At 42.8% G+C, this 13072-nt stretch overlaps 1 non-coding gene across 1 annotated transcript; it reads right to left on the reverse strand.

Moving 5' to 3' along the window:
- Positions 1-4584: 4584 nt before the first annotated feature.
- On the reverse strand, positions 4585-4691 carry LOC124796956. Its single transcript, XR_007016849.1, has one exon. It is a non-coding gene; the product is annotated as a U6 spliceosomal RNA (small nuclear RNA).
- Positions 4692-13072: the final 8381 nt, after the last annotated feature.

Below are 13072 nucleotides of genomic sequence, written 5' to 3' on the forward strand. Positions count from 1 at the left end.
ACATTCATGTAGCTACATTGGTCTTTGTTTTACCTCCACATTTGTTTAGGGAGTTCAACTTGTCTAATAATTATATTTAAAATAGTGCTGGGGAACATCCTTCACCTACTAAACGTTCTTGTGGTCTATCAGCTAACATTGAGATTAACACCTCAATAAGATGTAATTCCTTAATCATCTAGATATAACATTTTATTGAGAGGGCATTCCACAAAATTTCTGTAATCACCACAGCTATATCTCTGAGGATCAAACGTATTGTCCCTGGCTATCAATGGTTTATTTGGCCCCTTTCACTATTTATGACTGCTCTCAAGTATTCCGCACACTTTGCAACAATTTCGGAACGGTAGGACGGATTTCTTATTTTTACGTTTTTGAAACAAAATTCTATGTCTTTCAATATTTTCTGAAATGCTTACCTTCACACTTGAAAATTGGTCTCAGTTTAGAAAATAAAAGCAGCTCTTTGAAAGTGGCTATTTTCTTCTTCTGCTCATAATACTCCAGAAGTTTTTTTGAATAAGTGCTTTATCGCATTCATCTAGAGAAACTACTTTTCTAGAACGACTTCGTTTCCTAGGAGTATTAACTTTTTCTCGGGTTCTTCCGTTTTCTAAACTGTTTTAAAATGTATTTTACTGTTCTTTCTGACATTCCAACCAATTTTGCAGTCGACAAGATTGCTTTCTGTACAGGTATCAACAATCTGAATCTGCCTTTTTCGTCCTGGCACAATCGTGCAACTTCGAAAATAAGCTCTTGTTTCACCTGTATGCGTCCATTTTCGCCACATCTTCCTCGTTTATCCAATCTGACGATATTTCACGACGACACGCTGAACCACATGGTAGTAAATGCACAATTCACCTGAAAGACCAATTCCTTTCTTAGTTTGATTAGTGCATTCTCTGACCGATAGTTGTCACTGAAAGCTCGTGTAGAGTCTTTCACAGTCAAAAAGTGATGTACATTAAGCATAGCACACTGTAAAACACCTCGTTTCAGATGACTCATGAAATCTAATACTTCTACTGTTGTGTTAGCTGATTGTTCAGTTGGTGCTTAGTAGAATATTTTACACGCTGTCAGTGAAAAAACACTCAACAGTGAGGTAATATTCTACAGTGCTTACTATTTTACAAACTAATTTTCAGCTATTATGGTATCGTCAAGTACAAAGTTCGATATTGCAGTGTTTGTTGTGCCCAGAAGAATGATGAAATGTTCCTTCAGACATTCAAGCATGTTCTTTTAAACAACTCAGGCATTGTAACGTCGTATTTATCCGCCAATACCGGGCAAGCAACTTTCAATTAAAGTGTCTCCCCTGTTCAGGAATATACAAACTGATGTACGCGTGCAGGTTGCAGACACATGGTTGACGACATATGCAAGATTGTGTCTGGCCGTGAGTCGTGCTCGGATAGCCTAACAGTAAGGCGACCAATCGCGATAAGCGGCAGATCTCACTTCCAGTCCCAATCTGGCACAAATATTCATTGTCATCATTCCATTATACCGTTGGTGGTTGTCCATATACACAACTGCATACACAACTGCGAATACATTTCGTGAAAAGATAACAGTGTCCGGCTGTGGGACGCATGTGAGGTCGAAGATTTTAAACTAGGTGCATTCGTGGAGTATATACAGGGTATCTCACCTAACTCTGCCACCTCAAACATCTATGGAACGACAGTAGATATTCAAAAACGGTTTTCATCAGCATGAACTTACGGCAGGGTCTTCGGAAACCAAATACTATGCGAAGTTTTAAAACGTAAACAAATACTATTTTCAACAGAAACTTTAGTTTTTTTTAATTGGACGCCCCCTATTATTTCATATGCAATCAATAGCATGAAAAATCACAAAAATAATGACGTTGGTGGCATTGCAATGCGTCAATTACATCCCGAGAAATTGCGAAGAGAAGCTGACGCTTGAAATAAATGAAGTGCATAGCTGGCGCACGTCCTGAGACTCAAGCGTGGAGTTCACGCACGCTGCCGGTAATCGTGATGTGATTGACGCACTCCGTCAGTGGAGTGATAATGTATGGTGTGGTATTGTATGACAACACATGATTGGCCCATGTTTCATTGAGGACACTCCTTAAGGGGGAGAGTGCAGCCCCTTCTTGACCTGTACCTTACGTGAACCGGTCCACCTCTTATAATGTGTCAAATAATACGGTATCAGGATGACGGATGTCCTGTGATTTATGTTTACTATTGCGAAATGACAACTAGAGGTACAATTAGTGGTAACACACTTAGTTTCAAGTTTCTAAACCTCATGAGTTGTGAAATATGTGGCTTTTAAAGGATAGCAACGGCGTCACAGTTCCCGACATAATGCATCGCATGTAGTACTGTGCTCAGAGCAGGGGTTGCCTGCACCGGCGCCTGTATCCTGCCGTAAACGTACCAAATCCACTACGGCACGCTCTACCTCTAGTGTAAAAGTGTCTCCTAATCTGGTCTGCTGAACTGCTCTCATACTGTAACGTAATTCACTTACGTTACCACATTAAAACCTGTTTTCTTGTGGCTTGTTACATTTGCCGTCATGTAGTCGATATGCCGGCCTTTAGCAAAGAAGAAAAACTGGATATTATTTTAATTTATGGCGAATGTCACAGAAATGTAACCGCAGCTGTGATACCGTATGGTGAACGCTACCCAGATCGGCGGTGTCCGTCACGTCGAACCGTCGGTAACATCTGCAAGACACTCACGCAAACAGGAAGCTGGGCTCCCACAAAACGTCCACGAACAAAATGGAAACGAAATTGCTGTTCTGGCTGTTGTAACGCACAATCCTCAGGTGGGTGTAAGAGAAATTGCACGAGGTGTAAGAATAAGCCACTGTAGTGCGAACAGAATCTTGCATCGACATAGGTTTCATCCGTTCCATATCGTACTGCTTCAAGAAATGTACGGGAATGACTATGAAACCCACATTGCATTCTGTCGTTCTGCACTTCAGCAGTTGCAAGGTAATCCAGTATTCCTAAGCAATATGTTGTTTACGGACGAGGCTTCATTTACAAATCATGGTAATGGGAATCTGCGGAACATTCACAACTGGTCCGTGCAAAATCCCCACTGGATTTGCCAAGGTGCTCATCAACGACAACGGAGTGTCAATATTTGGTGCGCTATCATTGATAACTGTATTGTAGGTCCCTGCATTTTACCGTGGAACATTGAATGGACAGCGATATGCATCATTTATTCACACTAGCACTCCTCATGGAGGATCTAGGATTGGAAACTCGTCTATCAATGTGGTTACAACATGATGGATGTCCCGCACATAATGTAAAAATTGCCAGAGACGTTCTAGATGCGACATTTGCAAATAGGTGGATGGGGCGGGGAGGTACTGTGCGATGGCCAGTACGATCCTCCGACTTGAAGCCATTAGATTCCTTTCTCTGGGGCGCAGTGAGAGACAGTGTGTATCAAGAATCCCCAATGACAGTAGAGAATATGCAACATCGTATTACAGCTGCGTTTGATGTAATATCTGTAGAAATTCTACAATCTGTGCAGCACTCTCTCGTTACCCGTCTGGAAACGTGTATTGATGCAAACGGAGGGCACTTCGAACATATGTTGACGGGACACAGTCTCATTGGTCAAGATGTGGGTGCATTTTCTATGCCGAATGCAATGCATAGCAATACAGTTTATGTGGGCGACGGGGCTCTAGTAAATGTGTTTAGCAAACGAATTCAAGTGTGTTACCTCTAATTGTAGCTCTAGTTGTCATTTCGCTAGAATAAACATACATTTGAAAACCGTAACTTTGCGTTGGACGTTTTACTTGTTCATTTTTGTTGATTGTACATACCTTCCCTTGACAAAGACAGCGTGAGGTGCACGCTTGAGTCTCAGGACGTGCGCTAGCTGTGCGCTTCATTTATTTCAAGCGTCAGCTTCGCTTCGCAATTTCTCGGGATGTAATTGATGTATTGCGATGTAACCAACGCCATTATTTTGGTGATTTTTCATGCTATTGATTGCATACGAAATAATTGGGTGTGTCCATTTAAAAATACACAAGTTTGCATTGAAAACAGTATTTTTTGCGTTTTCAAATTTCACAGAGTACTAGGTTTCTTAAGCCCCTGCCGTACGTTCATGCTGATGAAAACCGAAACTTCCTGGCAGATAAAACTGTGTGCCTCACCGAGACTCGAACTCGGGACCTTTGCCTTTCGCGGGCAACTGCTCTACCAACTTATTTTTAATAATTCATCCCTTTTCTTTAATTGTTGTCATTTTGTTCGATTTTGTTCGTTGCATTTGTTCGGTGCGGATGTCCCAGGACACCCGTTCAAGTTCAGTGTTGAGGCATTGACTCAGTTCTTTTTTATTACAGAGGGTAGCTAGCCCTCTTTTTTTTTAAAAAAAAAAAAATCTCATTTTGTTCGTTAGTGTTCGTTGCAATTGTTCGTGGCGGACGTCCCCAGACGCCAGTTGAAGTTCATTATTGATCCATTAACTCAGTTTTTTTTATTACAGAGGGCAGCTAACCCTCTGACCGAACACGCTGAGCTACCGTGCCGGCAAGAATGTGGAACGCTTCACGATTTTGCGTGTCATCCTTGCGCAGGGGCCATGCTAATCTTCTCTGTATCGTTCCAATTTTAGTATATGTACCGCCGAAGCGAGTACACCCTCTGACCGAACACGCTCAGCAACCGTGCCGGCTGAGTTACCCAAGCACGACTCACGCCACGGCCTCACAGCTTCATTCTGCCAGTACCTCGTCTCCTACCTTCCAAACTTTACAGAAGCTCTCCTGCGAACCTTGCAAATCTAGCGCTCCTGAAAGAAAGTATATTGCGGAGACATGACTTAGCCAAAGTTTTAATCTGCCAGGAAGTTTCATATCAGCGCACACTCCGCTGTAGACTGAAAATCTCATTCTGATGAAAACCGTTTTTGAATATCTATTATTGTTCCACAGATTTTTTACGTGGTACAGTTAGGTGAGACACCCTGTAGATATATAAAGTGTGTGTAAGCACGCCTGAAAGGAAAGTAACCTTTGCACGATGTGTAAGTAACGTAGACGATGAAACTTTGGCCTTATGTTGAAGGACCTGCTACATTATAGAACGGAAGATAACTAAAAGGAATATACAATGTGATGAACAGAAATGAAAAATTTATTCAAAGGCGCTAATTACACTTAAGTTAAACCGATTTACGATGGTTCCCGCTACATTACGAAGGGTGGGACGTGGTTCTTCATATGGTGTGTGATCACTAGAGACGGCTAAATATATTCTGCAGTGTGCTCCATGGTGGTCACAAGGTTGGTAAGAGGTTCTTATAGTAGGGCGTACCATTTCTACAACAAATCCCTTACGTACCCTCATGTTTCAACAGTGTACTTACGATCTTTGAATACGGTACAATCGCGGGTCAACGCTATGGAGGCACTGTACACTGCGTCGGCATACGTAGGCAAAATATCCACGGTGCCCAACGATCATCCAGCAATTATCAATCGCTCTGGTAGGGAACTGGTACGCCCTACCACAAGAACTATTTCCCAATCTTGCTTCCTGTTCGTCTCGTAGAGTATTTCTTTCAGTTACTAAGGGTCTATACTGTAGTAGTTCTTTCCATTTACGGTCCGAGTTTCAACGAGTTGTGTTGCTTGGTAATGACACATCTTGCGAAAGATACTTTTATCTCCGAGTATTGCACACCAGTGAATATATCGAGAGATTCACCTCAGTACACTTATGGTGCCAGATTTATGCATTGCGCCAAAGTACGCCTAGTACTTCGTCATACATTTTCTCTGCCCTCCGGCACAATACAGACACGCTTACTCTGGGCAAGGAGCCAGACTTTCTTAGCATATGCAGGATGAGTCACTAACTATTGCCACCTAGAATAGCTCCGAAGGTATGACAGTAGCTGAAACGTTTGTGGGACAATTGTTGCATGGGGCAACGGGGACCGTAATATGACGTTGGTTTTTTGTCGCGTCAAAGATATGATGGTCAGCTTTCGTTTTTTTCTTTTTTTTCTTTTTTAATGGAAGGCTATAGTATGGTACTTATTTTCTGATAGCAGCTATCGGGACCAATCCAATGATGTATAACAGTAAGGTCTTCGAAGGTCAACAAAGGTCACAAAGGTGGCATGAACGTCCATCTACATCTACAACATACTCCGCAATCCACAATACGGTGCGTGGCGGAGTGTACCTCGTACCACAACTTGCTTCTTTTCTCCCTGTTCCACTCCCAAACAGAACGAGGAAAAAATGACTGCCTATATGCCTCTGTACGAGCCCAAATCTCTCTTATCTTATCTTTGTAGTCTTTCTGTAGTCTTTCCGCGAAATATGTTGGCGGCAGTAAAATTGTACTGCAGCAGCCTCAAATGCTGGTTTTCTAAATTTCCTCAGTAGCGATTCACGAAAAGAACGCCTCCTTTCCTCTAGAGACTCCCACCCGAGTTCCTGAAGCATTTCCGTAACACTCGCGTGATGATCAAACCTATCAGTAACAAATCTAGCAGCCCGCCTCTGAATTGCTTCTACACTCCTGGAAATGGAAAAAAGAACACATTGACACCGGTGTGTCAGACCCACCATACTTGCTCCGGACACTGCGAGAGGGCTGTACAAGCAATGATCACACGCACGGCACAGCGGACACACCAGGAACCGCGGTGTTGGCTGTCGAATGGCGCTAGCTGCGCAGCATTTGTGCACCGCCGCCGTCAGTATCAGCCAGTTTGCCGTGGCATACGGAGCTCCATCGCAGTCTTTAACACTGGTAGCATGCCGCGACAGCGTGGACGTGAACCGTATGTGCAGTTGACGGACTTTGAGCGAGGGCGTATAGTGGGCATGCGGGAGGCCGGGTGGACGTACCGCCGAATTGCTCAACACGTGGGGCGTGAGGTCTCCACAGTACATCGATGTTGTCGCCAGTGGTCGGCAGAAGGTGCACGTGCCCGTCGACCTGGGACCGGACCGCAGCGACGCACGGATGCACGCCAAGACCGTAGGATCCTAAGCAGTGCCGTAGGGGACCGCACCGCCACTTCCCAGCAAATTAGGGACACTGTTGCTCCTGGGGTATCGGCGAGGACCATTCGCAACCGTCTCCATGAAGCTGGGCTACGGTCCCGCACACCGTTAGGCCGTCTTCCGCTCACGCCCCAACATCGTGCAGCCCGCCTCCAGTGGTGTCGCGACAGGCGTGAATGGAGGGACGAATGGAGACGTGTCGTCTTCAGCGATGAGAGTCGCTTCTGCCTTGGTGCCAATGATGGTCGTATGCGTGTTTGGCGCCGTGCAGGTGAGCGCCACAATCAGGACTGCATACGACCGAGGCACACAGGGCCAACACCCGGCATCATGGTGTGGGGAGCGATCTCCTACACTGGCCGTACACCACTGGTGATCGTCGAGGGGACACTGAATAGTGCACGGTACATCCAAACCGTCATCGAACCCATCGTTCTATCATTCCTAGACCGGCAAGGGAACTTGCTGTTCCAACAGGACAATGCACGTCCGCATGTATCCCGTGCCACCCAACGTGCTCTAGAAGGTGTAAGTCAACTACCCTGGCCAGCAAGATCTCCGTATCTGTCCCCCATTGAGCATGTTTGGGACTGGATGAAGCGTCGTCTCACGCGGTCTGCACGTCCAGCACGAACGCTGGTCCAACTGAGGCGCCAGGTGGAAATGGCAAGGCAAGCCGTTCCACAGGACTACATCCAGCATCTCTACGATCGTCTCCATGGGAGAATAGCAGCCTGCATTGCTGCGAAAGGTGGATATACACTGTACTAGTGCCGACATTGTGCATGCTCTGTTGCCTGTGTCTATGTTCCTGTGGTTCTGTCAGTGTGATCATGTGATGTATCTGACCCCAGGAATGTGTCAATAAAGTTTCCCCTTCCTGGGACAATGAATTCACGGTGTTCTTATTTCAATTTCCAGGAGTGTATGTTCTCCCTCAATCCGACCTGATAGGGATCCCAAACGCTCGAGCAGTACTCAAGAATACGTGGTATTAGTGTTTTATAAGCGGTCTCCTTTACAAATGAACCACATCTTCCCAAAATTCTACCAATGAACCGAAGACGACTATCCGCATTCCCCACAACTCCCGTTAGATGCTTGTCCCACTTCATATCGCTCTGCAACGTTACGCCCAAATATTTGGTTCAAATGGCTCTGAGCACTATGGGACTTAACATCTGAGGTCATCAGTCCCCTAGAACTTAGAACTACTTAAACCTAACTAACCTAAGGACATCACACACATCCATGCCCGAGGCAGGATTCGAACCTGCGACCGTAGCGGTCGAGCGGTTCCAGGCTTAAGCGCCTAGAACCGCTCGGCCACCAGCGGCAGGCGCCCAAATATTTAATCGACGTGACTGTGTCAAGCGCTACACTACTAATGGAGTATTCAAACATTACTCATCTGCATTAATTTACATTTATCTATATTTAGAGTTAGCTGCCATTCTTGACACCAATCACAAATCCTGTCTAAGTCATCTTCTGTATCCTCCTACAGCCACTCAACGACGACACCTTCCCGTACACCACAGCGTCATCAGCAAACAGCCGCACATTGCTATCCACCCTATCCAAAAGATCATTTATGTAGATAGAAAACAGCAGCGGGCCTACCACACTTCCCTGGGGCACTCCAGATTATACCCTCACCTCCGATGAACACTAACCATCGAGGACAACGTACTGGGTTCTATTACTTAAGAAGTCTTCGAGCCACACACATACTTGGAAACCAATCCCATATGCTCGTACCTTAGTTAGGAGTCTGCAGTGGGGCACCGAGTCAAACGCTTTCCGGAAGTCAAGGAATATGGCATCCGTCTGATACCCTTCATCCATGGTTCGCAAGATATCATGTGAAAAAAGGGCGAGTTGCGTTTCGCAGGAGGGATGCTTTCTAAAGCCGTGCTGATGCATGGACAGCAACTTCTCTGTCTCAAGGAAATTCATTATATTCGAACTGAGAATGTGTTCGAGAATCCAGCAACAAACCGATGTTAAGGATATTGGTCTGTAATTTTGAGGATCTGTCCTTCTACCCTTCTTATATACAGGCGTCACCTGCGCTTTTTCCAGTCGCTCGGGACTTTACGTTGGGTAAGAGATTCGCGATAAATGCTAGCTAAGTAAGGAGCCAATGCAGTAGAGTACTCTCTGTAAAACCGAATTGGAATCCCATCAGGACCTGGCGATTTATTTATTTTCAGCACATTCATCTGCTTCACGACCCCAGGGGTGTCTATCACTATGTCCTCCATACATGAATCAGTACGAGACCCAAACGGCGGTATGTTTGTACGATCCTCCTGCGTGAATGATTTCTCAAATGCTAAATTTAAAATTTCAGCTTTCGTTTTGCTGTCTTCCGTTGCCAGATCAGACTGATCAGTGAGTGAGAGGATGGAAGCTTTCGACCTGCTTACCGATTTTACGTAAGACCATTTACAGAAGGTGTTCGAAGTGATGACCATTGGCATAAACGCAGTACTTCGATCTTCTTATCATGAACAGAGTAGTATTCCTTATCACATCGACACTTATCGAAACACATGCTCTAACAATTCTCTCTCGTACATCGTGGAAATAGTAAATATTCTCCGAATACGGCGTATCCATCTAACATGCCATTGACATGTAAACACCATTCGACGGTTTCGTAATACAGCACTAATAGGAACGGTAAGACTATTATCGTCGAATCAAGCGAATGTGAATGATGTATTCCTTCGAAAAACAAGTCGATATGCTTCTCATTTACGGAGAACGCCAAAGAAATTCAGGGAGAGCTAGAGACATATACGCTCAAAGATATCCTCAACGTACTTGCTACACGTCGTACATACGTGTATGATAAATTGAGGACCACTGTATCTTAAACGCTTCGGAAACATAACCGGTAAGGAAAGTTACTAACGAGGAAACAGAAATTGGTACTCTTGCCAACTTGGTTCGAGATCTTTGAGTTAGTTCGCATCAAATTGCAAGGGAATCTGGCATGAGCCATAGTAGTGTTGTTCGTGTTCTACATCGCCATAAGTATCATCCTTACCACATCAGTCTCCACCAAGAATTAACTGGTACGGATTGTATGCGTCGCACCATGGAAATGTCAATTTGCATAACATGCATTATTGGGCAACTGAAAATCCTTGTTGGCTGCGGAATGTTGCACACCAGAAACCGTGGTCGGTGAATGTATGGTGTGGGATTCTGAAGGACAATTATAGGCCCCCTATTACATCTAAGGAAATCTTAATGGTAGGAAGTCCACCACGTTCCTGTGAGAAACATTAGGTCTGTTATTGGAAGAAATGCCTTTAGGAACAAGGAACGGAATGTGGTATCAACACGACGGGTGTCCGGCACATTTTTCGCTGAAAGCTAGAAATAAGTTGCACAGACAATTCCCAAATGGTTGGATTGGACGCGGGGGAGATGTGTCGGGGCCGGCTCGTTCGCTAGACTTGACGCCTCTGGATGTTTTCTTGTGGGGATTCGTAAAAGACATTGTTTGTAAAGACGTTCCAACTATACCTGAAGATACTCGAGAAAGAATTGTTAGAGTACGTGCTTCGATAAGTGCCGATGTGATAAGGAATGCCACTCAGTTCATGATAGGAAGATTTCAGCACTGCATTGATACCAAGGGTCATCTCTTCGAACACCTTCTGTAAATGGACGTTCATGCCACCTTTGTAACCGTCGTTAACCTTCAAAGAACTTACTGTTACACATCATTGGATTCGTCTCGATAGCTGCAATCAACAAATAAGTACCAAACTATAAGATCCCACTTTAAAAAGAAGTTGACCTTTATATCTCTGATGCGACCCCACCTAGCAACAAAAAACCAACGTCATACATGGCCGCCGTTGTCCAATGCACCTTTTGTCCCACAAACTTCTCAGCTCCTATCGTACTTTCGGAGTTATTCTAGGTGGCAATAGGTAGTTACTCACCCTGTATAGCTATATAAAATGTAATTAATCATATCCTGATCCTTAAGACTGTTTGTACATAAGTTGGTTTCATGAAACATAACCAGACCTTGCCTGAAAATTTTACTACTATCACGGTATCAAAGTTACACACACAACTCTGGGAAAAATACTTTTATGAAATGCTATTCTCCTTTTATTCTGTGCGTTACAAAACAAACACTTAAAACGCTCTTTATACGCTCTGATTTAATTATGTAATGTGAAGATAATCTCTGACTTTGGAGATTAGTAAATATATATAAATATCTCTATATACTACCAGCTGTAGCTCGGTAGTAAAATGACACTTTTATCTTTTTTACTGAACATCTGTCAAGACCACTTAGATCCTTCTTTCCATTACGAATAAATATTATACATAGTAGCTCTTCACGTACTCAAATACCTTTTATTTGTTTCTCGGCGTATCAAAAACTCAGCGATATTTACATCCCTAACTCAAGATAATTTTTGTTAACGAAATTCTGTTTAATCAGTTAAATTACTTAATCGAATGTATGTTCAATCTGGCTTCGGCTTCTTAAATTGTTTTTGTTTATTTTCTTAATTTTTTAATACGATACGAGTCCGTAGATTTTATAATCTCTATATGTGAAATGAGTATTGTTAGATTTTGAGCTATATTTTGTAACTATAGTTGCAATTTTGAAGATTTCCTTTCAATGTGAAGCAAACTATGTTTTGTTTTCGATTTAATATTCTCAGTATTCGTTCAGTATATTAACAATGCGATCATCGAAGTTAAAGGGTCAAAGATTTATTTTCTAGTACTGTAAGTCAACTGGTCTTTATTTTTCTTTCACGTACACACATGGTACTTTGATAGTGATCCCTAATAGTTCTCTTGGCCTTGCCTACAAAAAAGTTCTGTTGCCTCTCTTATTTTTACCCTGTAAGTTGGAGAATTCTTACATAAATCTCTTCCACTTTCGATTTAGTAGCTAAGTGACGATACATTCACAAGTAAAGCGTTAAAATAAAATATTGAAGTTCGAAGCAGTATTCAGGTAAGTTAAAATAACTATATTCTTCGTTACTTTTTAATTCGTCGCTACCACAGATAAAGAAAAAAGTAATTTCACTGTATATCTCTTACATTTGCTTCTAATAATGTCGCACAATGATTATCTGGCAACAACAACAGTAGTTCCTGTCTCCCGTAAAATTTCGTCTCCCATAAAATTTGTAATTTAGTTTTCTCCATATTCTGTTCCCATAAAGCACTGTCATCCCAACGCAAATCAATACACAGTAATTTTTCCACGGATCCTATATGACCGGACTGCCAGTCAAATCGGATACCGATCGGAAATACAATGAACCAACTCTCTGTCTCATTTTGATAACCAAATAATCTACAAAGAGGTTGTCGACACGGAAATTATCTAATGAATTCTTCGATGCTACCCAACAGTTAATTCATTTTACAGGAGTATTTAGAGCTACAACTCTAACAGTCATTTCCGTTTTCCAACATGCTTATGCATTTTCTCCGAAAATGCCTTTACATTTTGGGACTAATATATGGCTACAGTCGATAGTACTAAACTGACAGAATTATATTACAGTTACTTAACAGTTTACGTGACTTTATAAAACTGACTGACCCGTCTAATCTTAACTAATTTCAAGCAACCATTTCAACCACCGTTATAGCAATCAAGAACAAAGGGACATCTTTACTTAAACTTATAATAATGTTCCTATTGTATGTGTTTGCTGTCTGTTCCTCAATGGAGGCCAGTTGTGACGCCTAGCGTCCATTAATATTTATGGAGAGTAAGTATCACTGACTTTCGTGTCATCGGTATTATGTCAGATCCGTTCCCTTTCTAGTATTCATCTTAACTGGTCATAAAATTTTTGCATAATAATTACTATATACAAAGTATAATAAAATCCCATAACAGGAAACTACAGCATTCATTATTTTGCTTAAACGCTGTCTAGTCAACTGTCTGCATCTAAAGTTGTGTGATTACCAT

This window comes from Schistocerca piceifrons, chromosome 4 (assembly GCF_021461385.2).
Source record: "Schistocerca piceifrons isolate TAMUIC-IGC-003096 chromosome 4, iqSchPice1.1, whole genome shotgun sequence".
Lineage (NCBI taxonomy): Eukaryota > Metazoa > Arthropoda > Insecta > Orthoptera > Acrididae > Schistocerca > Schistocerca piceifrons.